This window comes from Pleurodeles waltl, chromosome 3_1, assembly GCF_031143425.1.
Source record: "Pleurodeles waltl isolate 20211129_DDA chromosome 3_1, aPleWal1.hap1.20221129, whole genome shotgun sequence".
NCBI classification, from domain to species: Eukaryota; Metazoa; Chordata; class Amphibia; order Caudata; family Salamandridae; genus Pleurodeles; species Pleurodeles waltl.
The window spans coordinates 93,680,176-93,706,765 of NC_090440.1; the positions used below are offsets into that span (position 1 = coordinate 93,680,176).

Genomic DNA, 26,590 nt, shown 5'->3' on the forward strand with positions numbered 1-26,590 from the left:
CTTGGGGTTGAGTGGAATGGGGTTGATTGTGTGGATTGGAGTGTGTAGACTGGAGTGGAGTTGGATAGATTGAAATGGAGTGGAGGGAGATAGATTGGTGGAAGAGTGGATTTTGAGTGGACTGGAATAGAGTGGGATATATTAGGTTCGGGTGGAGTGGGGTAGATTGAGTGGATTGGAGTGGGTACATTGAAATAGAGTAGGGTATATTGGAGAGGGATGATTGGAGTGGGGTAACTTACAGTGGCGTAGATTGGAGTTGAGTGGGTGGATTGGAGTGGAATAGAGTGGAGGGGGGTAGATTGCAGTGGGGTGCGATGGAGTGAGATGAAGTGGGGGAAATTGAGGTAGACTGGAGTGGAGTAGATTGGAGTGGAATGGATAGGGCATATGGGGTGGGGAAAACTGGAGAGGAGTAGATTGGAGTATGGTAGATTGGGGTGGTTTGGAGTGGAGTGGGATAGATTTGAGTATAGTGTGGTAGATTAGAGTGGGGTAGATTGGAGTGGAATGTGATAGATTGTAGTGAAGTGGGGTATATTGTGGCAGATTGTGGTAGATTTTAGTGTGGTAGATTGTGGCGGAGTAGGGTAGAGTAGAGTGGAGGTGGATAGATTGCAGTGGAGTTTGGAGTAAAGAAGGGGTAAATTGGAATGGAGTGTGGGTAAATTAGTCTGGGTAGATTGGAGTGGAGTGGCCTTGACTGGAGTACATTTGAGTGGGTTGGATTGGGGTAGATTGGATTGAGTGGATTGAAGTGGAGTGAGGTAGACTGGGGTAGATAGCAGCAGGATAGGGTAGATTTGAGTGGAGTGCAGTAAATTGTGGTGGAGAGTGGTAGAGTGGAGTGGGTGGGGTTGATTGGGTTAAATTGAGTGCAGTGGGGTAGATTAGACTAGAGTTGAGTAGTTTGTCGTGGAGTGGGTAGATTGGAATGAAGTGGGGTAGAATGGGTTAGAATGGGGTAGATTGAAGTTGTGTGGGGTAAATTGTGTGGAGTGGAGTAAAGTGGAGTAGACTTGGAGTATGAAAGATTGGATATTTATTAGGGGTAGGTGAAGAATTCCTCTACGCTGGCAGAGTTTGCAGAGTTTTCCCCACTCCAAGTGGAGTGTGGATGTAACCAGGTCGCTAGCTCCCTGGTTACCGACATCGACCGCGGGCCATCCAATGCCCCGGGGGCACTTCGCAGTGAAGCAACACCGCTGAATCCTGCGCAAACCTGGATATCCGGGTTTCTATGGACATAAAAAAAGGGACTACAGACACGTGCGGCGTCAGAAGAGAAGACAGGAGACGAAGAGCGAGAGACAACGGAAGAACTCCCAAAGACGGAGAGCGAAGAAGAAACCAGAGGAGACCTGGACCCGACAACGCGGATGACAGAACAGCGTAGAGGAGCACTTTCCCGCCACGTCCCTGGAGGGACATGGCTATCGCAGGTACGTTCGTGCTTCCGCAATCAATGCAGTGTACTCCTCGGAAGGGAGGAGGGAGGGGATGGTGTGGGGAGAGGCACGGGGACCGGTGCTTAGGATCAACCCGACATTGTTGATCCCATAAATGAAATCCAAGAGTATTTTTTTTGTTTGTATGTTCTATTTTGTTATTTATTTGATTTGGACTGGTTTACTAGCGTGCACCAGGGGGACTGTGAAGTCAACAGTCCTCCTGAACCAGTTTGCTTGAGTCACTTGGGGAATCATGAAGAGACACCCAACGACTTGGCGAAAATTTCGGGCGTCTGTTAAGGGTTACCCTACCACCCCACCCACCACCCTGCACCTCCCCTCCTAACCTTATCCCAAAAGCCCCAGACAACCCCCCTCACCTGTCCTTTCTTTTCTTTTCTTCCCGCTCCTAACTCTCATCCCGCTGATCCTTCTGGTGCCACTCGGACAACGGGGAGTGTACCACGACAGAGGGACCTCCTAAAAGGAAAACAGATCAACAATTAGAAACCAAAGGAAGAGAACCAGCCAGAAAAGCCAATAAAAGCCTAAGGAAGAGACTGAGAATCAACAGAGCAAGGACTGAGCAGAATACACAAAGAACCCAAGACCCTGAAATACATAAGACAATAAATCTACAATAGCATTAAACCCGGATTCTGTCTCTTATAGTATCTTTCATACTACTCTGTTATTAATGCCATACCCCCACCTCCTACAGTGGTGTCAGAAGTGGATTAGCGATTATAAAAGGGAGTCAAAGAGGCAATTGAGTATCCCCTGCAATTGAGGTTAATCCTATGATTGAAGACATGATCCAGCAGCTGGCGGAGGGGCAACGCCATCTGCAAGTTGTATGGGAGGAACACCAAAGGGAAGCCAGGACAGACCGAGAAACCCTTCAAAGTGCGTTAAAGAGCTAGGCCACCATTATAGCAAATAACCAGCTGGTTCACGAGACCGCTTTGCAAAAGCTAACGCACTATAGCCGCAACGAGAGCCCATCCCAACGTGCCTAGCTCTGTCCTCCAAAAGTATCAAGAAAGTGAAGATCCTGATGCGTTCTTCACAAACTTTGAGAGGGTGGATACAATTTAGGAAAACCAAGTGGTGCACATCAGAGAACCCCTGTGCCCTTTATTTCTGAGTAAAGGACTTGGGATTGAAGTGTTTAGGCCCTTTTGCTACTGACAGGGAAGATATTATTTGAACGATCCTCCTTGAATAATACCTGGAGGCCTTACCCTCAGTCACCTGCAATTGGTTCAAGCAGCACCCCAACGTAGATACCACTATGGTGATAGATCTGGCGTGTGCATACCACTGCTCCACTGACTTTAAACCAGGGCCATTAAAAGGAGATAATCCTACCGGTCGGACTATAGGATCCCCCTATCATCCTACATCTCGGAAAACCCTCTTAGAGACATTTATTCCCCGATTCAATGAGAAAACACTGACCCAACAACCCCAGAGATATAGTTGTGGAGAGTGGGGTCACATTGCCCGCATGTGTCCTCACAAGGAGGAGAAGCCGGAACCCATGAAAATCGGCATTACCTGAGGAAGAGTCTTGTATACCGGAAGAGAAAATCCGAAATACATAAAGGAGATGATTGTTAATGGACACAACGCCACCATACTGGTTGATTCCGGCTGCAGTCAGTCCGTCATTAAAGCCAATCTAGTGGACCTTAAAACTCAAATCCCCAAGAACGTTGTCTCTATATGTTGCATTCATGGTGACCTGAGGGACTACCCTTTGGACTCTGCTTCCCTCGAGTGGGCGGGACGACCAGACGTAATAAAGATGGGAGTCATTGAACATTTAGTAGACAAGGTCATCGTAGGCACCGATTATACATATTTTGCTGACTTATTGGGTAGCACACAGGGTAAAAGCCAGACGGATCTATGGTGGGAGGAGGCACCTTTTGCCGGGATACCTATAAGACCAGGAGAGAACCGGTACAAACCCAGTAAGAAGGAAAAAAGAGAAGGAAAGAAACTGTACCATTCAAGAGACGAGAAGAACGAAGGGGTGGATGCGCGAACAATAGCAGTTACCTCCATTCCCCCTTTCCGCAGTAGCCAAAGAGAGGATTGTACCCTCCAACATGCCTGGAAATCAGCTAAACCTGAGTTAACAGGAGAGGTGGGTCCCTATTTTGTGGTACAAAAAGGCCTCCTATATAGGATCACAAACTATAATAACCGGGAAAAGAAACAGCTAGTAATCCCAGAACCCTACCGTCTTCAAGCTTTACACCTAGCACATAGTCATATGGGGGGAGGACATTTCGGAAGGGAAAAGATGGAAGAATACCTTCTGCGCCGCTTTTACTGGCCTGGGGTATTTTCCCATATTCAACGATTCTGCCAGCAATGGCCTAGATGCCAACTGATAGACCCAGGGCCCAAAAAGAGAGCGCCCCTGTACCCACTACCTATTATCGACATTCCCTTCTCAAGAATAGGTATTGATTTAGTGGGCCCACTTATTCCTTCCTCCAAAGGATACACCTATATCCTTGTCATAGTCGACTACGCGTCTCGGTACCTGGAGGCTATACCTTTATCCAGTATGACCACCAAAAGCGTGGCTCATGCTATGATCGGGTTCTTTTCACGAGTAGGGTTTCCCAAGGAGATCCTGGCAGATCAGGGAACACCGTTCATGTCACATCTCATGACTCAAATATGTCAGATAATAGGCGTAAAACACTTAAGAACATCCGTATATCATCCACAGATGGACAGCCTTGTGGAGAGGTATAACCAAACCCTAAAAATGCCTCTTGAAAAAAACCATCTCCGAATCTGGAAAAGGCTGGGACAAAAAGCTACCCCTGGTCCTTTACGCGATAAGGACTCATGTACAATCCTCTACAGGCCATAGTCCCTTTGAATTGGTTTTTAGTCAGCAACCGCAAACCCTCTTAGACATGGCCGCAGAGTTGTGGGAAGAAGAAGAGGGGGGTGAAAAAGCCCTTTTAGAATACATCCAACAGCTAAAGTCCCAGATCCAGACAGTATGGGAGGATGTGCGAATACATCTTGAAAAAGCCCAAGAGAAACAAAAACGATACTATAACAAGAACACCTAACTCAGACAGCTACACACTGGAGATAAAGTCCTTATATTACTACCTAGTTCAGACAACAAACTGTTAGTGAAATGGCAAGGCCCATATAGAGTACTGGGGGCTCTAATAGGCTCTAATAGGCTCTAATAGGTTTATATGATATATTTGCATTTTTGGGGGTTTTCTGACAGCTCAATGGTGTAGGTTACAGGAGTTACTTCCTGTAACCTACACCATTGATCTGTCAGAAAACCCCCAAAAATGCAAATATATCATATAAACCTATTAAAGAAATGGGAAGATCCTGAAGAGGCCACCCCTCCTTTAACAACAGGGTTCCTCGTAAACACTGTTAAGGAGCTAGAAATCGGGTTTTGCCCCACAGATCAAGAACCAGTCCCCGAGAGACCCCATATAAACACCTCCCTACTACCTTACCAACAGGAGCAACTAAGTTCTCTTCTTACCAAGCATAAATTGCTATTTTCCACAAACCCCAGGAGGACCACTCTGACCCAACACCAAATCAAGACTCAACCTGGGAAGGTCATTCGCCTTCGACCCTATCGAATCCCAGAAGCCCGAAAACAACTGGTAGAACAAGAGGTGAGGAAGATGCTACGGATGGGGATCATAGAACCCTCCATGAGCCCATGGTGCTCCCCAGTCGTTCTTGTACTGAAACCGGCTGGGTCCATCCGCTTTTGCATTGATTTTAGGCAGTTAAACAATATATTGCAATCCAACACCTACCTGATCCCACGAGTTGACAAACTCCTGGAACGGCTGGGAAAAGCCGTTACTTGTCCATCTTGGACCTCACGGAGGGTTACTGGCAGATCCCTTTGTCACCAGGGGCCAAAGAAAAAACAGTTTTTTCCACACCATTAGGTCTCTACCACTTTACCATACTCCCTTTTGGATTACATGGTGCCCCCGCAACCTTCCAGAGACTCATGGATAACTTGTTGCAGCACCATAGCAGCTATACTGCCGCCTATCTAGATGACATAGTGATCTATAGCGAATCATGGACTGAACACATGACTCACCTAGACAAAATATTGTACTTACTACAAAACGCAGGACTCACTGCCAACACCTCAAAATGTCACCTAGCATGTGACGAAATTGCATACCTTGGCTATTATATAGGAAAACAACAGATTAAACCCCAAATGAGCAAAATAGAAGCCATCCTACAAATATCTACCCTGTCCACGAAAAAGGAGGTACGCTCCTTTCTAGGTCTAGTGGGTTACTATAGAAGGTTTATCCCTCACTACTCCACCTTGGCTGCCCCCTTGACCGATCTCTTAAGAAAGGGACAACCCGTAAAGATAACAAGCCTAACACCAGCACAATGACACAGTTATTCCACTCTACGGAAAAGTCTTACCACGGAACCAGTATTATGTTGCCCAGACTTCCAGAAACCATTCTAGCTCCAAACGTTTGCTTCTGACGTAGGTATAGGGGCCGTATTGTTTCAAAAAGATGAGGCTGATAATAACCACCCCATCGTGTTCATTAGTTGCAAACTCCTTCCCCGTGAACAACGCTACCCCATAATCGAGAGAGAGTGTTTAGCGATCAAGTGGGCCATCGAAAACCTTCAATATTATCTCCTGGGATATCCCTTTATACTATATACTGATCATGCTCCCCTTACTTGGTTGTCCCGACATAAGAATACCAATTTGTGCATACTGCGTTGGTTTTTGGAACTGCAACCCTTTACCTTTCTGGTGCAACACCTCCTAGGAAATCAACTGTGTACTGCAGATTATTTGTCGAGATACCCCATGGACCAGGAACTCCAACAGTCCCTTTCTAGGAGAGGGATGTGTAACCGGGTCGCTAGCTCCCTGGTTACCGACATCGACCGCGAGCCGACCATCCAATGCCCCCGAGGCACTTCACAGCAAAGCGACACCGCTGAATCCTGCGCAACCCCAGATAACCGGGTTCCTATGGACATAAAAAAAGAGACTGCAGATGCGTGAGGCGTCGGAAGAGAAGACAGGATATGGAAAGCGAGAGACAATGGAAGAAGAACACCTGAAGACGGAGAGCAAAGAAGAAACCAGAGGAGACCTGGACCCGACAACGCAGATGACAGAACAGCGTAGAGGAGCAATTTCCCACCACTTCCCTGGAGGGACGTGGCTATCGCAGGTACGCTTGTGCCTCCACAATCACTGCAGTGTACTCCTCAGAAGGGAGGAGAGAGTGGATGGTGTGGGGAGAGGCACAGGGACTGGTGCTTAGGATCAACCCGACATCGTTGATCCGATAAAAGAAATCCAAGAGTATTTTTTTTGTTTGCTCTGTTTTGTTATTTATTTGATTTGGACTGGTTTACTAACGTGCACCAGGGGGACTGTGAAGTCAACGCTCCTCCTGAACCAGTTTGCTTGAGTCACTTGGGGAAACATAAAGAGACACTCCACGACTTGGTGACAATTTGGGGCGTCTGTTAAGGGTTACCCTACCACCCCACCCACCACCCTGCACCTCCTCTCTTAACCTTATCCCAAAAGCTCCAGACAACCCCCCTTACCTGTCCTTTCATTTCTTTTCTTCCCACTCCCAACTCTCATACCACTGATCCTTCCGGTTCCACTCGGACGACGGGGAGTGTACCACGACAGAGGGACCTCCTAAAAGGAAAACAGGTCAACAATTAGAAACCAAAGGAAGAGAACTAGCCAGAAAAGCCAATAAAAGCGTAGAATACACAAAGAACCCAAGGCTGTGAAATACATAAGGCAATAAAATTACAATAGCATTAAACCTGGATTCCATCTCTTATAGTATCTTTCATACTACTCTGTTAATAATGCTATACCCCCCCCCTCCTGCAGTGGAGTTCCCAAAAACTCCACAAAGTGACGCGGAGTGGAGATTTTTCTCTCGTTCTTGCTCGCCATTGTTAAGTTGGTGAGCGCGAGCAAGAGAAATCAATAAGTTGGCAGCGCATGCAAGATGTCTGAACGCGAGCGGTCGAGGTAGGCCGTGACCACTCATGATGAGAAAGCTGCCGCTCATGTTGAGGAAGTTGCCACTTGAGTAGAAAATCTACTCAAGGGGCAAAAAGAAGTTAGCACCCTCTGGCGCTCCGGCGTGAGGCCATTCGCACTGATTTTACAGTGCAGGAGAAACTCCTGTGCTGAAATTCAGTGCGAACAGCGTGGCTTACCCAAACTCCGCTGCTCTTCCACATAGAACTCTGCAAACTCTGCCCAGGCCTAATATTCATACTAGTCAAAAAATAACTTTTGTTGCTGAATTCCCATTTGGAATGCCTACTACTTCTATGGACTGACTTAAAGTGCTGTGGTATCTCTTTGTTTTTATATTATCAGATCATTACCCTAATACTATAACCAAATCGCCAAGACTTAGCACACAAAATATACTCCCTCCACAGCAAGTATCACACTCTTTTTCACAGCAAACAACTTTGCTTTTTTATTACTCCTACAAGATCACCAGCACAGGAATCTCTTTAAACACATCCACTGCAACTTGTCTTTCAACATCCCATAATCTAACCTCCTTCCGACCCAATGCTCTAATTAAACCCACTACCACTCTGAAGTCATCCCCATCATTTGATCCCCACGCCCCACTTTTGCACCACCTGGTTCTTTCTGTCCTCAATACAGCAAACCACTAGCTTAATCATCCAGAGCCGTTATCTATTTTTTATCCCTCTTCAGCCATTACCTACTCACCTGTACATAGCTGACTGCTTTAAATCCTTTGTGATCTTGAATTTACTAAAGAAACCTATTCTTTCTAATGGCCAAACTACCACTTGATATCAACACTCACTCATAAAAACACTTGCCTAAAGTGGCATTAGAGAGGTGATTTCTCTGCGCCTTGCGTCACATTATGCCTGTGCAGGGAGGCCCATAAAAGTGGCACAGCGAAATGTACAGGCTTTCACTGTGACATTTTTAGGATCATTTTTAATACCTGCCTAAGGCTTAATCCTGCAAAGCGCCACAATAACGTCAAACTTTTTGACGCTATTGTCCTAACCTGCACCATGGCGCGTCGATTTGTAAATACGGCACACACATGGTGTCGTCAGGGGGGGCACAAGAAAAGTAGCGCATCAAAGCTGATGTGCCACTTTCGTGTAAATATACCCCTAACTGTCTCTCATCCTTGCATCTGATGTTCAAAAACTGTACTTCACTGACACAGCTTTGCAACGCGACCATCTTTGTTATTCCAGCCAGTACAACCTTCTCATCTGTAGTTTCCTCAATCTCTCAGCAGCTTGCACTTTACAAGGAATACAGCCATGTTCTGAGACATTTTTGGAACTTGAGAAGATTGGGTTAAAATCTGAAGGCTATCAGCAGAGAATTTCAAAGTGTGGGTTCTAATGCCTAAACGGAACGTGCTCCCCAGCTTTGATGTTTTAATTTCCTCACTATCAAGGCTAGATTTCAAGGCTATCTCAGAAGGAGAGAAGGAGTACATTTCCCATTTTTTTGTAATATTGTGCCTGGAATAGTAAAATGTTTTTGTCATTTTTGAGCACAGCATGGAGGGCACTAGCTAACACTGTGCTTAAAGACTTTGCTGTAAAAATGGCAAAAGGCTGTGCCACTTTGCTAATTCAAAGTGGATGGCCCTGTGCTGATCCTAAACTTAAAAACCTTGCTAGGAAGACAGACATTTGAGGTGAGCAGAGTCAGTGTTGATGGTGTTGTAGAGCGTTCTATATAAATGTCTGCTCTCCACCTTTTTTCGAATAATTTATGAAGCACTCTGCGTTTGAAAGGGCATTGTTTTGAGGTATACTGGGTGCTCTCTTATGTCCGGACAGAGCAATGCCTCTCTGACGAGCGCTAATAAGACTGAAACAAGACTGAAACACGTGTCAGAGGTTGCTATAATTCATTCCAGGTTCGCTTGGATTGTAATTTACCACTCTAAAACTGTAATACTGTGCCTGGAACGGTAAAAGTATTTTCTCTCTTTTTAGCTTTCTTGGTATGGCACTAGCTAATCCTACGCTTAAAGATTTTCTTTTCTAGCTCAGCATGAATAGCACTGTGGTATTCCTATGCTTAATGACTCTGCTAGGAAAACAGATATTTGAGGTGAGCAGTTTTAGAGTGTTACTGGTGTTGAAGAGTGCTCTAAAGCTGGAACTTGGTAATTACCCAGGGTTCTTTGCTTCCTTTTTTGCATAATTTGTGCAATGACAGCATGAATTTGGCCTGAGTGCGTTAGAATGCTAGACAACAGAACCAGATTACATTGTGACACACTTTTTTAGGCACAAGGGAATTAGGGGTTCTGCCCATAATCACAGGATGTTGAGCCAGAACTGAGATACAGCCATAGTTCCCAGGTTTCAAGGTGAGCAGGTCCAGCCAGTAGGCTTCTTCTCCCAACCACCTCAGTATGGCGGTCTTGTTGAACCCGAGCCACCAAAAGAAGCATCAAGGTGGCTGAACCACCAGGCACAAAATGACTCCCTATACCAAGGGAGCAAGCAGCGTCAAGGCGGTGCAATGTGGATTGCATTCTGCAGCACACACAGGAATCTGAAACTCCTTAAACAGCCCAAGCAGCTTCCACAGATGGTGCATCCAACACCTCAGCTCTGCAGAACATGATATTGATCGATGAGGGTAGGTTGGCAGGCACCGTGCCAGCCCTCCATCAGGGCTAGCATTAAGACTTCAAGCAAGTAGGAAATAAATGCGAACACGATCTTGGCAAGGGAAGCCACATTGTCCTGAAGCTGTGGGAAAAGGCTTAATTCTCAAACATTTCACTACAGTACAAGGAAATATCAGCGGAGGTCATATTCTTGAAGATAGTCACTTGGTTCCCCGACAGAAGACGTTCCAAAACCCACATCCTATCCTCAATCTTAAAAGCAAATCTCTTGTTTCAGCACCGGGGTTTTATCTGAGATGTGGATATCTTATATTTGCAAGAGAAAGAAAAGGGCCTTTTGTTAGTTTTTTTTTAACTCCTGAACTTTTTTATGAATGCAGAAACCGCATCCAAAATGCTGACAGTATAAACGAAGGTCTCGAGTAACTTATGTGCTCTGTTTCAACCTTCTAAATCTGACAAAGGCTTCTGGTTTATGTAACACACCCTGGAGAGAGTAGCTGAGGGAATATCAACATGACGTTGGCTCATCGTGATTGGCGCTTGGTCCTGTAGGCGCTATGCTGCAGGTGGAGAAAGAACTTAAGTACCAGGGACTCAAATATTTGCATATGATGTCACAGTGCAACAGTGTGTAGCAAACTTGGTGGCAGTTGGGTTGGAGTATCGAGAGTGTCAGTATGTGTCGGAGAGAGGCGCTATGCTCCTCTGCCTGATAGGGCAGACGAATAAGTTCCAGGCCTTCTACAAAAATATGGGTACAGCCTGTAAATGACATTTTCAATCCAGCACAACAAAGAGATTCATTCATTTGGGATTTTAGCAACACCTTTCATTTACTAATGTAGTTTGGTGTTTTATAAAGTGCCGAGGGCTGTATAGCCCTTTAATGTACTATTAAGTATGCACAAATAGAAAAGAGAGTAATTGAGGAAAGGCATCCATTTGATGCCTGATCTGGAATGAACACGGCAGAGAGCCAAGGGAGCGCCTCAAATTGCTCAGATACACCTCTGATTCGAGGAAGGTATTTGCTGAAACTTTGCCAGGCCCGTAAACTGCCAGATTATCCACCTGTTTCTCGCCCCTGAGAATCTGCTAAACAGCTGCATTTATTCTATCTGCATCAAACCCTGCTACTCTTTGGAACTCGAAGGCTGTTGACACCGATGCTCACTGTGCACACTTAATGCCTCGTTACACTCACAGGTGGATTTCCCCTGCTGCTTTTTGCAAGGAGAGTTCTCTTCCTGCCTCCAATGAAAGGCCCTCCCTCCCCATCCGTGCTGTGCCCAGCTGATCCTGTATTCTTCTGCATGTCTCATGGTGAGTCCAGATCCCCTGCTCACCACCAGAGGGCGCGACCACCTGCCCGGAGTCTCCATCCAATTTAAAGTTAATTCCCCACTAGCACCCAATGTCTTTTAGGGAGAAGTTGCATTGCTTGAGGCTGACATGTAGCACTCCTACAGCTGAGTGTAATGAAGAGTCCTACATATCTAGGAGCCATGGGCACAGCAATAAGGATGGTGAACAGTGGGAAGGTGTAGTGAGAACATCAAGCCTTTTATTTAGTTATGTAATTTTGCAGAACAAGTGCAATACTTGAATTGCTAATTTACCACATCCCTGCGAAAACAGTAGTGCACAAATACACCTACACCTCAGTGGAAACAGCATTTGTGGCACAAAACAAATGTCTATAAGCGAAGAAATAACCATATTTAAGGTGTTCACCTTTAGGGTAATAGCACCAACATTTTCTCCCACATAAACCACTACCGCAAAAGGTTAGGGCCGAATTTACAGAACGTGGCGCTGCATCCAAGGCAGTGCCACATTATTTTCTCCCCCTCCCGCCCCCTAGAGCAACCATGTGTGCGCTGTAATTAACATATGGTGGACCATGGCGGTAGTTAAGGAACTAGCGTCAACATTTTTGATGCTAGTTTGGCCTTGTGCAGGATTAGCTCCAAAAATGTTCATGCTAATCCTGCAAAGAACATTGAGGCCCATTGAAAACAACGGTGTGCCTCCTTTTAACGCCTGCTCTGTGCAAGTGTTAAAAATGCCCTTAGAAATGGCGCAAAGAGATCTTTTAGATTGCCCTTGCGCCACATTATACCTGCGCCCTTAGAAATGTGCAGGCATAATGTGGTGCAAGGGGTTACATAGTGGTGCAATGCATGCATTGTACCAATTTGTAAATATGGTGCAGCGTTTTTGCCATACACATTAGTGTAAAAAAAAAAAATGACGCTAATGTGGCAATATATGGCGTTAGGCCCTTCTTAAATTCGAGCCTTAGTACAATAACAGACAACAATTTGAAAGTGGGAAGAAAACACAAGTCACACCGAGATGCTCATGGATGCAGCAGCGGGACACATCCTGGGCCTCCAGAATATACCTCAAATACTCCTTCGTGAAAGACAGTAGGAATTAGAAGAAAAGTATGAGCAGTAGTAGCAGCAGCACTGGTGGTAGTAGTAGCAGCAAGTAGCAAATAAGACTAGAACAAGGAAGTGATGGACAGTGAAGAAATACTACTGAAGGCTCTGTCCATTGAACACGAATGCCCACCCCGTACATATATCATATATCTGTGCTGTGGACGGTATTCTAACCATCTTGGCCATCATAGAAGAAGACATCAAGAGACACCCACACCATTAAAACAGCAACACTACCGCTCTGCTGGCCATCCTGTACTACTTTGCCACTAGCCTCACACCATGATACCGTGGCTTTTGTGTCTGGCTTCCCACAACCTGCATTCTTCCACATCATGGACCAGCTGCTGAATGACCTCTCAAGGTACCAAGGATGCCACATCATATTTCCCATCGAGACACAGATACCTTACTGCTGGCAAAGGGTTTTCCCAATGCTGCCGGAAACACCGACTGTGCCCACATCAAGTTACTGCTATCGAGGAGCAGGTTTTCTGCAACAGGTCAATGATGTATCGCATTGAGGTACAGACCAGAGACTTTTAAGGCATGGGCAAAGTGGGCTCTGGACCAGAGTCCCAGCCTTTCAGGGGGCCCCTGGTAGAACCAGCTTTGTTCTATTGGCAGTCTTGCCCTGATGATCTTGAATAATTCTTAAACATTTCGTTTTAAATACTGTTTTCCTTTGATTTTTTTTTTATGTGGGTGATGTGTGATTGTCTGATACAGACATTTTGCAGAAAAATGTTGTGTGTACCTGCCACGTAACAGTCTTGAAAAAGTTTCTTTTGGATCAAAACAGGCCCTCACATATGAGAAACAGGAGGGCGTCACAGAGGTTATTTGCAGTGATATTAGTTGGCTGCTGCTGTGTTACAATATTAAAAACACATGCCACTATCCATGAATATTAGATGTAAACACACTTTGAATTTGGACCATTATGCCTGTGCACTGTCAGTACCCTGGACAAAGAGGGACTGAAAGAGCTGAAATTGGATCACAAATTCAAAGCTATTCCGAACAGGGGCAAAATACGTTTGGCCCACGACCTCCAAAATCCTTAAGAAGTATCTGTACTGAGCACTAAACTTCAACAAAGCATGGGTCGTCACATGACTGCACGATCCTCCTCCCCCTGCCTCCTTGGTATGGTCTGGGTACATCGTACATAAACATACACTAACACACCAGGACACACACTTGATTATCAGGTGACGTGTTGAACAAGTCACCCAAGCCACATACCTGGAAACAACTGGAGCAATTGTATGTATTCTTTCAATTCAAATCATATGTATGACACATTATGATGTCACTATGACATTACAAACATGAACCTGGCCGAGCACACAGATATAACACAACAACAAACACAGCAAATAACACTAAGCTTCATCAGCATCATTATGTGGTGTTCGTCAGTCACAGGGTGCAGACATGTTAAACCCCGTGTGACTGTGTCAACCGCACATATGACTGTTCAAGTCTTTCTGTAACCCTGCAACACAAGAGGAGTCCACATACAGGAGTCCCAAAATCCACACACATAGCACCATCCAACATGCTCTTGGACTATTAAAATAAAGATTGTCTTGCCTTCATGCACCTGTGCTACATTGTCTTTCACAAGGAGTGCAATATTGTGGCCTTGTGCTGTGTGTGGTGGGCACCATTCCACAGACTATTTAGGATAAACCAGGCGCTGACATGGCCCACAATGATGAGCACATCACCATCAGAGGCAAGAAAAGTCATAAAGAAATATATCTACACATACTAACAGATGTAATACATTTTTAGTGGTAAAAAACACTCTGATTCGCAAAATCAAATAGTTTGTGACAGCTAAAAAGTTATTTGGAATGTGCTAAACCTATTTTATTAGTCAGTAATGTTGTGTCAACATCTAAAATAGGTTTACGAATCACAAATTAGAAGGAGTGTGTCGTGTGGGGACCTTCCAAATCGTAATTCCGATCCATATGCATCAGTGATTTGCAATGGGGGTTCCTGCAGCAAAAAAAATAAATTGATCCCCATTTTGGAGTAGTAACCGATCCACAAAGAAATCGCATTTGGACCCCATCCTCTTTGTGAATTGCGATGACAGCTTCAGAGGGAGAAGATGCCTTCAGGAGATAGCTACTGAGGAGGAGGCAATGGCCGAGGGGACAATTGTCATTTGTCACTGATGTTTAAAAAAAATATATTTTCTTTTTAAAATCAATTGCAGTCCACCTTCCCTGTGATTGTAGCCAACTATAGTGAGTCGCAAATTGTGACCTCCTTAATTAATATTCTTTAACCTTGCCGGTCTGCAACCTGCTACATTTCAGTATTTTAAAACTGACATATTAATGCATAGGTTGGTTCACAAAAAAAACTGATTGCAAAAAAGAGGCAAAAATAACAGTTTTACCTATGCAGCAAATGAGGAAGGGCAGTGTTCAAATACTGTATAATGTTGCTACAAATAAAATGGCAAATACAAAAGAATACAGGGGCATATTTATACTCCGTTTGCGCCGAAATTGCGTCGTTTTATTGACGCAATTTCAACGCAAAACTAACTCCATATTTATACTTTGGCGTTAGACGCGTCTAGCGCCAAAGTCCATGGAGTTAGCGTCATTTTTTAGCGTGGACACCTACTTTGCGTTAATTATATGCAAGGTAGGCGTTCCCGTCTAAAAAATCGACTCCGAGGCATGTGCGTGGGATTTATACTCCCGGGCAAAAATCACGCCCGGGAGTGGGCGGGTCAAAAAAAATGACGTACGGCCGCTTTTGCGCCGTTTTTTTAGCGCCTGCAAAAGGCAGGCGTTAAGGGACCTGTGCCCTCCCATACCCCCAGGGACACCCCCTGTCACCCATGCCCACCCCAGGAGGACACCCAAGGCTGGAGGGACCCATCCCAGGGACATTAAGGTAAGTTCAGGTAAGTGTTTTTTTTTTTTTTTTTTTGTGGCATAGGGGGGCCTGATTTGTGCCCCCCTACATGCCACTATGCCCAATGACCATGCCCAGGGGACATAAGTCCCCTGGGCATGGCCATTGGGCAAGGGGGCATGACTCCTGTCTTTGCTAAGACAGGAGTCATTTCTATGGGGGTTGGGAGTGAAAACAAATGGCGCAAATCGGGTTGAGGCGAAAAAATTGCCTCAACCTGACTTGCCCCATTTCTTGACGCCCAAGCTCCATATCCCCCTACGCCGGCGCTGCCTGGTGTACGTTGTTTTTTTTAACGCACACCAGACGGCGCCGGCGGCTAACGCCGGCTAACGTCATTCAATAAATACGGCGCCCGCATGGTGCTTCAGAATGGCGTTAGCCGGCGCTAATTTTTTTGGCGCAAAACTGCGTTGGCGCAGTTTTGCGTCAAAAAGTATAAATATGGGCCACAGTGTTTCTGGAGAAATTATTTCAAATCTAATTTATTGCATAAATGACTTAATCCAACCCGCATATCATCAAAAAATAATTGAACAAAACACAGCAGGCAGCATATTGGTATATGAATATTAATATTAACTATCAATCAATCACATCAAAACTTTAAATACATCCAAAATAGTCACCATTGGATGCCCCTCCACATAATGATCCAACATAACTGTAATTTCGAATACATCAAAGGATCACCGAGAGGCAAATCCTCCTCTTAACAGCTGGTACAATAATAAGTCTAAAGCATCAAAGCAAGTGTCTCCAAGAGAATACAAATGTCACAGATGCATCTACCTAAAGTTGTCATCAGTGCAGTTAAAGAGAAGGAATTGTTGACGTTTCGGTCTCAGATTGGCCAGCCGGTCCATCATCAGGACTCAGTGTTGAAAATAAATCTAAATAAACATAAATTGTACTGAACCAAACTTGACCAATACGTCAATGAACTCAAAAATACCTACATGATAAAGTAAATAAAGTGTACTGCTTAATAAATAAAATGACAGCAAATTAACACTTGGGATACATTGCCCCAGAAGATATTAGCCTAAAGAGTTTCCTTTAGTAAAGTAGAATCATATCCTACAGAGTCAATCTAAATATTAGATGCATGTTGCAGAATTGATGTGGTAGTTGCCAGGGACTTTCAGGGTGGCTGTGAGTTTGCCGAAAGCTCATGGATATACATCCCAAAATGAAAGCTTGTAGCAATGTCCTTTGGAAAGATAAGCACATAAATCCCTGGAATGCATACTTTCAAGTGGAATTTAATATGAAGCCAAAACAGATCTAGCAACACGAGGGTTTTGAAATCCGAGTTGAGTATGCTGCAATCAAGAATTTCACCATTTGTGTAGAGGTAGAAATGGGTTTTTGATCCATGTTTGTGGGGGCAAAAGTTTCCTTGCAGGTGGAGGGTGTTGTGATTAGAAGACAGAGAATGAAAATCTTACTTTTCTTTGGATAACGCAAGGAGCAGGTGACTCTACAGTACTATTGGAGTTTTAGAATGCCACCAAAATAACATAGGGCCAGATGTAGCAAAAAACAATTTTGCGAGTTGCAAATTACGAGTCATACCGACTCGCAATTTGCAACTCGCAAAATTGTATGCAGAATGGTGTCTCAGACACCTTCTGCGACTCGCTATGGGGTCGCAAAGACCCACCTCATGAATATTAATGAGGTGGGTCGCATTTTGCGACCCCATAGCGAGTCCATGCATTCACGGGGATGGTGGCCTGCTGAAGACAGCAGACCTCCATGTCTGTGACTGCTTTTTTAATAAGCAGTTTATTTTTTTTGAATTGCAGCCCGTTTTCCTTAAAAGAAAACGAGTTGCAATTCAAAAAAATTATGAAACCATTTGGTTTCATTTTTTCAGAGCAGGCAGTGGTCCATTGGACCACTGCGTGCTCTGAAAAAATATTTTCAGCGACATTCACAAAGGTGAAGGGGTCCCATGGGGACCCCTTCCCGTTTGCGAATGAGTTACCACCCACTTCAAGTGGGTGTTAACTGCGAGTTGGTTTGCGACCGCTTTCGCGGTCACAAAGCAACTCAGCATCGCGGTGCGAGTCGCAAATAGGAAGGGAACACCCCTTCCTATTTGCGAGTCGCATCCTCAAATTGCGAGTCGGTACCGACTCGCAATTTGAGGATAAGCATCGCAATGGCCGTTTTGCATGTCGCAAACTGCGTTTTTCGCAGTTTGCGACATGCAAACCAGTTGCTACATCTGGCCCATAGTTCTTTTTTTATTTAAAGGGCATACAGAGAGAAAGGATAATATGTAAAGCTAATTAGTCTATAAATAAATGAAGGCTGTTTGGGGCATGGTCAAATAATTTGTCTGTTTCTATCCGTAATTTGTCAAATTGGACCTGCATTTTTGGAGCTCCCTCAGAGAAAAATGTTATGCTGTGTTATATTATGTTAATTAATAGCATTCATATAGTCCACAGCTTCCACAAGTGTGGCCTTGTAGCATTGTACATTTATAAACTGCAGCTACAAGATTGATTTTATTCTAAATGATGGTTTTGCAGAATGTGCTTTCCAGAAAAGAACGTTCTTGTGATTCAATCTGTCCCATATTTTTAGTATAAAACCCCAAATCGATTTTGCTGAATCTATTTTCCTTCTAGTTCAACCAGCAGTTGATGAAGAACAATTGGTTTGACAACAATAATTTGCCTCAAACTTCGGACAGTGTAAACGAAGGTCTAGAGTAACTGACGTGTGCTCTGTTTCAGTCTCGTCAGTCTGACAAAGGTTCCTGGATGGAGTAACACACCCTGGAGAGAGTAGCTGAGGGGATATCAACATGACGCTAGCTCATCGTGATTAGCACTTGGTCCTGTAGGCGCTATGCTGCTGGTGGAGAAACTAGTGATTCAAACATTTGCATATGATGTCAGAGTGCAACAGTATGTAGTAAACATCGTGACAATTGGGTTGGAGTATCTGAGATTGTCAGTACTTGTCAGAGAGGCACTATGCTCCTCTGACAGGAAACGCAAATAAGTTTCAGGCCTTCTACAAAAATATAGGTTCCAGCCTGCTAATGACATGTTCATCCAGGCTCAATAAAGAGGTTCATTCATTTGGGATGTTAACCACACCTTTCATTTATTTATCTACTTTGGTGTTTTATAAAGGGCCAACATTTCGCCTCGAGAACCGGGAAAACTCTCACTTGCTAATGAGCTGTAACAGGAACATTCCGAAAACTATTATGAGAACATCGGAAGAAGCTCGTGTTTAGTAGGAGGTTTGCAGGGTGGGGCCTGTGGTCTGAACAGAGCTATGTATCGACAGACGTTTCCTTCCCATAAGTTGTTACATATTGTGTGTTGACTCATTGTTCTGTCTTTGCGGCCACCATTCACCTGTGTCCCTAGGCCCCGCCGGTATATTGGTGCTAACTGCTTTTACTGAGTTATACAGAGTGTATAACAGTGCATTGCTCACGTTTTATATTTTGAGCGTGCGCTTTTCCTTCATATATCCATGAATACCCACATTGTAAACCGTGGTATAATGTTTTGTTTTGCATTAGTGTCATTTTGCATGTAGACCCATATATAAGACTATGAGAATTCACTTGAGATTCTTCACATAATGCCCCAGTAACCACGAGAACACCTTCCCATTGTCCTCCAGCAGGAACATTACAATAGGATGCCTTGTTCTGGTGGGGCAGATTGGCACACATTGTTCATCCAGGAAGTTGCATTTCCAAACACATTTGAGCAGACAACCCAGCTAGGCTCCCATAATCAGGGTATGTGAGCTGAGGGTGGCTCGCCCTTGGTAAAGGAGTATGCATTGATGTACCCACCTTTCATGAAGGCAGACCTTCTATGTACTAATCCTTATCAGCATAGAGTTAGTAGGAAAGGGAATTATCAATAATGCCATGTTATCTCACTTCACAATATTTATGATCCCAGCATTTGAAAATGCAAGAATAATTTATAGTTACTGCTATCATTCTACATATGTTCTGTGCTAGTTTGGCTCATAATAGAGCTCTGTAATAATACTAGTACAGTTATCTTCTGTGTGTGCTATCTCTGAGGAAAGGGCAAGGTGAACCCAGACCAATTATTTCTGGTATGTGGGGAGAGGTTCATAAGGTCCATTTCCATTTCCCACTCCAGAAGGTGAATGACCATACCTGACAGTCTGGGGGCAAAGGGAACAGGTCAAGATTGGCTTGGCAGCGTGGCAATTGCATAACTGATTACTTTTTAGGTAGAGCGCGCAGGCGTTTTGACTTGTTGTAAGTATTATGGGCTTTTAACCACGCTCATCACTTTCACTCATTCCTGGGCTTGCCTTTCAAAAATCCTTTGTTATCATTGATAAATGCTTTATGTTTGTCTCTCCATGGGGCTGTTTTGTTACCGCCTTGCAGATTGTCCCTGTTACATGGATAATTGCACAATTGCTGATACGTTTGACTGCGAGCAAACTTCTTTTTCTTTTTGTGTCTCTCCTTCGTACTCATGCTCATGGCGGCCATGACGCTTTGAATCCGCTCGCTTATGTCAACTGTTTTACTTTTCATTTTCAATTTAAGTGGCAAAAAAGTCCAGTTGGGAATTTAGCTCTAACTCAAGCAAACGTGCATTGAAAATGCTTGTTCAATTTTATGTGTGTGTAGGGAGGGCTGTCAAACATTGTTAAACGCTAATAGGTCGTGTGTCAATATTGAACTTTGAAGTATGTTTTCCTGATTTATTGAGTAACATGATCCAAGTCAATTAGGAAAATTGGTTGTATGTCAGAATATTGTATACAGCAGTATCGTCTGACATAAATATTGTGTCCTGAATGCCACTTAGAAGAAATCCAGCCCACTGAGGGTAGAGTTTCTATTTTTAACTCCAATCCAACATTATTGTGATAGACAATATCTAGGACCCAATGTTTATGTCAGACGATATTCAGACAGCGATATTCTGTTATCAGACCAGGAACTCTGTAGTATAACAGTAAAAATGTGTCTTCTTCAGTTAACAAAGGTCTGTACTAAATAAAGGGATTCCGTAGTGTGAATTTACTTCAATACTATGGAAAGCTATCATTTCCCCTGATAGGTTCCTATTGTCAGCAACACCGACAAGTAAAGGTTGTAGTGCTCATGTAGAACTAGAATCCCTAAGGTGAACTATTAGCCAACCAATGATAATATGGAAAAGCTAGTCTGTCTCCAGTTTTAAATTTTATCCAAGGAGGGAGCACGTACGCTAGTCCACTAGGTATACCTATTGGCATAGGATGCTAGATTTAATATCTAAGTTTTGTACATATTGACATCCCAGATCAAGGACTACAAACAATCTGCACAAGTTACTGAGAATTGATATTTTATATGGTAGAATTTAAAAAGCGCTCCATACCCCTGATGAGGTAGCAAGGCACTCCAGTTCATACCTTCTGAAATCCATTCCCCAGAAGAGATTATCGGGAAGGTTAAAATCATTTGATTTTGGCCAAATCAAACACTATTGATACTGGCTTGTAATATACTGGAAATAATTTCTACGACTGGAAAATAGACTCTTACCTTATACGAGTGCTTTTCTTCGTTGGCAACCTCCAATTAGTTTAGCAGTATATCTTGTTTAAGACAAATGATGTTGATGCCCTGACTGCTTGTGAGCCACTAGTCATAATGCTTTTCTGGCTCATGCACTTTAGATCTGGTGTCATTCCAATAGGCACATATCATAGGAAGCCGAACATCAAAGTAACTTTAAGAGCTACAAGTTAGAACGTTGCTTGGCCGGAAACAAATATTTTTCGAATGGTAAATTAAGCTCCACTCAGAATCACAAGGAATGTTTTTTTCATTATTAAGGAATTAATAAATCCTACATTAGGCAACTACTAACCAGCTGTCTAAGTTTTTTTTACAGTAATTTTAAAAAGTAACCCTCCTTTTTTCTGCCTTGTAAAGTGGACTTACTGCCAATTTCTTTATTTCACTTTAAACATAATCATTTGGATCTGTTCTTCAAACTTGTGGCTGGTCTAAGATTCGGAACTATATTCCTGTAGCACCCATGCAACAAATGGGTCGTTGCATGGATCAAACTTTGCTTACTGTCTAGAACCAGGCTCTGCCAGCAGGTTTGTTCCCTGTTTCATTTAGGAACCTGGTAGTTAGGGAACTTTCTAATTGTTCTCAATACTGTAATGTAATGAAATGTAAGGTGGATTTGTAGAGCACTGCTTGTCACCCGTGAGGGTATCCAAGAGCTGCTACTCCTATGATGCAAGAAGTTTTGTAGGCAGCACTCCCTCTCTTTCAGTGCAAGACTGTAACTCAGAACATCATTCTATTCTGATTACATCATTCCACTGTAAGGAAACTACTTCTAGAACTTGGATCAAGCCAATGGGAGAGAACCAAAAAACAAAAATGATGCATTTGCCTCTTAGGTGACTTAATAACTGTGACTTCACAACACTGTGCCATTTGTTGATATAACAATACCATTTCGTGCTAATCGTAATGTTCTGCAAGGAAAACTATGAACATTATAAAATAATGGGTCACTACCTGTCATTGAAGGCATTTAGAAATAATAAAAGTATGCTGAATAATTTAAAAACTCAAGATCATCTTTTCTATATTTATTAGTTTTCACTTTTGTAAATGGTTATTTGTATTAACATTCAAATATAAAATTGCACTGTTCCTCTTTATTTTCGATTTTTAATGAGATAATGGTGATTTGTATGCCTTTTTATTATATTATTTGAATATACAAACCTGTTCATTCACTCAATAGAAACTAATATATATGGGATAAATTGCCCCTGTTGTACATTATAAGGCTCTTGCAAGTCACTGAGGTAATCCATGACCGAAGGCTAAGTATTTTTATATGGTTATGGAAATTAAAGGTGATTGCAATATGCTTATCATGTAAGGCTGGGGGTAGTTTATTCCTTATAATACATGGTCACACCATTACCCTTCCACACACCACTTAAATCCTTGGTGCATAGTTCTTTCACATAAAAGAGAGCATGTTTGGAAACATTAAAAATAAAAATAGAATCTTTAATTCAAAATGAAACACATCAAAAAGCTGTTAGATATTTGTTGCAAAAAGACATTAAAAGTAGTTTGATACAAGTCAGTTTCTTTTGAAAAAAAGGCACAGTAGCTCAGAATGTGTGGAGACATGCAGAAATATTTTAATGGTTTTATAACAACTTAAGGAGTGCAAAAATTAACATTGCCATAAATATCTTCTTTCTTCTTAACAATGTACAGCTAGAAAAACAAAGCATAAGAAAGAAAAGCAATGGCTCAGTGACCATACCTGCCTCACCTTACCTGCACGGTCTGGCAGCAGGCATTGTGAATGAACTGTAATAAGTTGTCATAGCTGAGTTCTCATGTCATTTCGTTATTAAAGGTGACTAGGTGTATCACAAGTCACAAGAAATTAGAGAGAGGATTTTTTATAGGGATTGCAGAATCCCAGGTACTATAATGCTCCTTATGGTGGGTATATTAGACATCATTGGAACTCCACATGCTTGTGGTTTTATATTGTATTGAAAATACTGAGTGGGAGTGCATAGACCACTGTTGTGCAAAGGCATTATATGTCTGTGCTGAGAAAAGACCTCTCACCTGTACATAGTATAGAACACTTCCATGGGAAATGTGTAAGCACTGCTTTGGGGCATCAAACTGGAGAGGTAATATCTAGACAAGTAGAAGCTCAAGTACATTGCACTAATGATAGGCTACTGTTCAATGATGCTGGGCACCGTTGAACAAAATGTCATTTCTGTTTTCCACAGGAGTGCAAATACGATTCTTGTACTTGCCATTGGTGCTACTGTCACTGCAGAATAGGCCAATGTAGGTTAAAAAATACCCAGAGTAATTGCAAAATAATGCAGCATCAGTGGACTTTCAGTTATCATACCCACATTTCCCTTTGTTTTCAATCAAGGCAAAATTAGAGGGATTAAAGCAATACCTGAAAAAATAAAGGAAGTGTTCCCCTTGGAACCAATCATGTAGCGCCTAGTGTGTGCATGTGTGTGTATGTGTATATATATTACCTAGTGGTGGTCGCCTCTAGGTAGTTATGGTTAGGACCATGTTTCCATAGAAAAAGTGTTTTTTGACTTGCCTACATCTTTGACACCGTTTGACGAATCTTCACAAAATTTTCCAAATAAAAAATGCCCCGGTGATTCTTGTTGCGCACAAAAAGTTTTGGGTGATCTGTCAAGCAGGGAACGAGAAAAAGAGGGGGGTGGGGAGGTAAAAAAAGTTGCATTTCCCATGTTAATTCCCTTAGGACCTTTGAACAAGGCTACAACCCAAACCACTGGACAGAATTACACCACATTTGGCAGAAAGATAGCTTTTGGATAGCTTTTGGTATGCTTATTTGGTATAAATCCGTTCAGTAGTTTTTGAGAAATTTAAAAAAACCTACATTTGTATATCTCTGGCTGCGAAGCCTTCACAAATAATGACGAGCTTGTGCAGGGAAATGCAGAGCTCTGATTGGCTGTCATCACTTCAACCAGGAAGTGCTTCCAGCCCAAAAAAAAGTATTAAAAAAAGGGGGCCAGGGTACAGACACCCTGACCACTCAGCCCTAGGGACCACCACCACCTCCCCGAGGCAAACTCCTCCCGCAGTCCCAGGGACTACCACCTACCCGAGGCAGTAAATAAATGACATGGGGGGGTGCACGACCCCCCCCATTCAGCCTCCGGGACTTCCACTCGCCTGGGGCAAACTAGTAATTGAAGGTGGAGTGGCCGTGCAGTCCCCATGTGGGGACCACCACCTCCCTTGGGCAAACATAGAAAAAAGAAAAGGTTGTCAGTTTCAGACCCCCACAGCCCCGCGGCCCATCCCTAATGATGGCCCTGTGGATCGTCACCCTCCAGGGCCAGTTCCTGCTATGTCCCGGGGTGCCCAGCCCGGGACATAGCTGTTTGCTGTTGTTTGGCTGCTGCTTTACAGCTGCCGCCATGCCACAGCAAACACTCCCTCACTGAGAGCAGAGGTTTCCTCTGTCTCCCTGCCCATGGAGATTCAGGCAGGAAGACAGAGAAAATAATTGCTCTCACAGAGAGGGAGCTGTTTAAACAGTTCTCTCTCTGTGACAGCAATGATGGCCCCTACAGGAGCGTGGGGACAGCTGGGACCGTGGGGGCCTTCACACTGCTCCCATGGTCCCCAACATAGTGACTGGGTGTCATGCGGGCCCCCCACCCCCAAACAAATAATAAATAATTAGGCCGCGGCCCAGGAAATGGGGTCCCCCCAGAGTCAAGATCGCCCTGGGAATGGGGGACCATGCAGACCCCCTACCCCTAAAAAAGAATATTTAGGCCACGGCCTGGGGGATGGGGTCCCCGGGGATGTGATCGGCCTGGAGAGGGGGGCTGTGCGGGGTTGGGTTGTTATAGGGGTTGGCCACAGGGACTGGCCCAATGCCAGGCCCTGCGCCAACCACATTTGTGCCCGGCCAAAGGCTGTGCGCTGCACATGGTTGGTGGTTAAAGGGGTTGGCCTTCGGCAGACCAGGCCCTGCAGCCAACCCCCTGTGCGCACGGCCAAAGGCCACGTGCAGTGCAGGGTTGCGTTGTTATAGGGGTTGGCTGCAGGGCCTGGCCACAGGCCAGGCTCTGCGTCCAACCGCTGCTGTGCATGGCTGAAGGCCGTGTGCAGTGGTGGTTGGATTAACGTATAGTAATAAAAATAACTTTAAGTTAAAAAAAAAACGTAGAAATTCTCTAAAAAAAAAACAAAGGGTCTAGTTCTAGGTTATACTTAGATTGTGAATTTACTCGTACAAAACCAGAGAAATTCAGCAGTTATAGTTGGAGTTATTTCAAGTAACTATAACTTGCGCCCTAAGGTAACAATAACTCGTGCCCTCGCCATGCACTACTAATTACCTCAGATATTACAGCACTCATGACAACTTCTATAACGTTATTAAAACCACAAATGAAGCATTAGCAGTCAAATTAAACAAAAGAAAACATTTTCAAAACTAGTACGCAAGTCTCTTTAGCTGCTGTGTGGAAAGTTTGGGGGTGATTGGTCAAGTGGGGGGGGGGGGTTGAAAAAAACAGGTGTGCCAAAATGCGTTTTCCCCATGCAATTTATTGGCGAATAAATTGAGAACAGTGATTTATGTATAAAACGAAAGTGTCATATTGATTGCAAAAAGAATCCTGTGGAGCCTTTCTGTTTATTTACACTCTTTTAAAAATATTCACATATAAGAACAGCGTAATAAAATATACACTGCCTGTTGAAAAATCTTATCTGTGCGTCTGTGCTAATCACACCAGAGAGCTGTTGATTAGATGCATGAATAACAGAAACAGGGTGGGACCTTGCAAACAAAGCATCTTTGCAAACCAGTTTTGGAATAGGTGCAGATTGTCCATGAGATGACCCCATGTCTTGGTTTCTGTGCAAATGTAGGACAGTGACCTTGAGAGGGATGCCACATGTAGTGTGCTTTAGCAATGGAAGGGGGTACTGTGTCTACATGGTAATAGTGTGTCAACAATGTGAGTTGAATCTGCATATGATTTGACTAAGAAGTTTTGAGGCTTTCAGTCAGATCATGTAGAGAAGTTTGTATTCCAATTCTTTGTTGACTATATATATATCCAAACGTGTACTGAATGAAAATATATATATGAGAACATCACCCATCTCACTTATATGATGGTACTATTGATACTAAAAGAGCATCCACCTTTTAGAGTGGGGTAATACAAAATGATTCGAGGGTAGAGAGGGGGTGGCAAGTGTGGCTGGGGACTGAAGGTAAGTGGTAAGTCAGTTTGTGGGTGTGGGATATTCTCCATCACCCCACTGCCTAAAAACGCTAAGTCCAGGGTCGGCACATGGAAGGGTAGTAAACATGTCTCATTCTGCACTGGAACATTTGAATGCCTGTGA

At 43.7% G+C, this 26,590-nt stretch overlaps 1 long non-coding RNA gene across 1 annotated transcript in view; it reads right to left on the bottom strand.

Annotated features, from left to right (window-relative positions):
* Positions 1–1,837: 1,837 nt before the first annotated feature.
* LOC138285962 (uncharacterized) overlaps positions 1,838–26,590 on the bottom strand; it is a 29,176-nt gene continuing 4,423 nt past the window's right edge. Inside the window, exons 2-3 of the long non-coding RNA XR_011201673.1 lie at positions 7,101–7,200; positions 1,838–1,931 (exon numbers count right to left, since the gene is read on the bottom strand). This is a non-coding gene — a long non-coding RNA (uncharacterized lncRNA). The remainder of the gene's footprint in view (positions 1,932–7,100; positions 7,201–26,590) is intronic.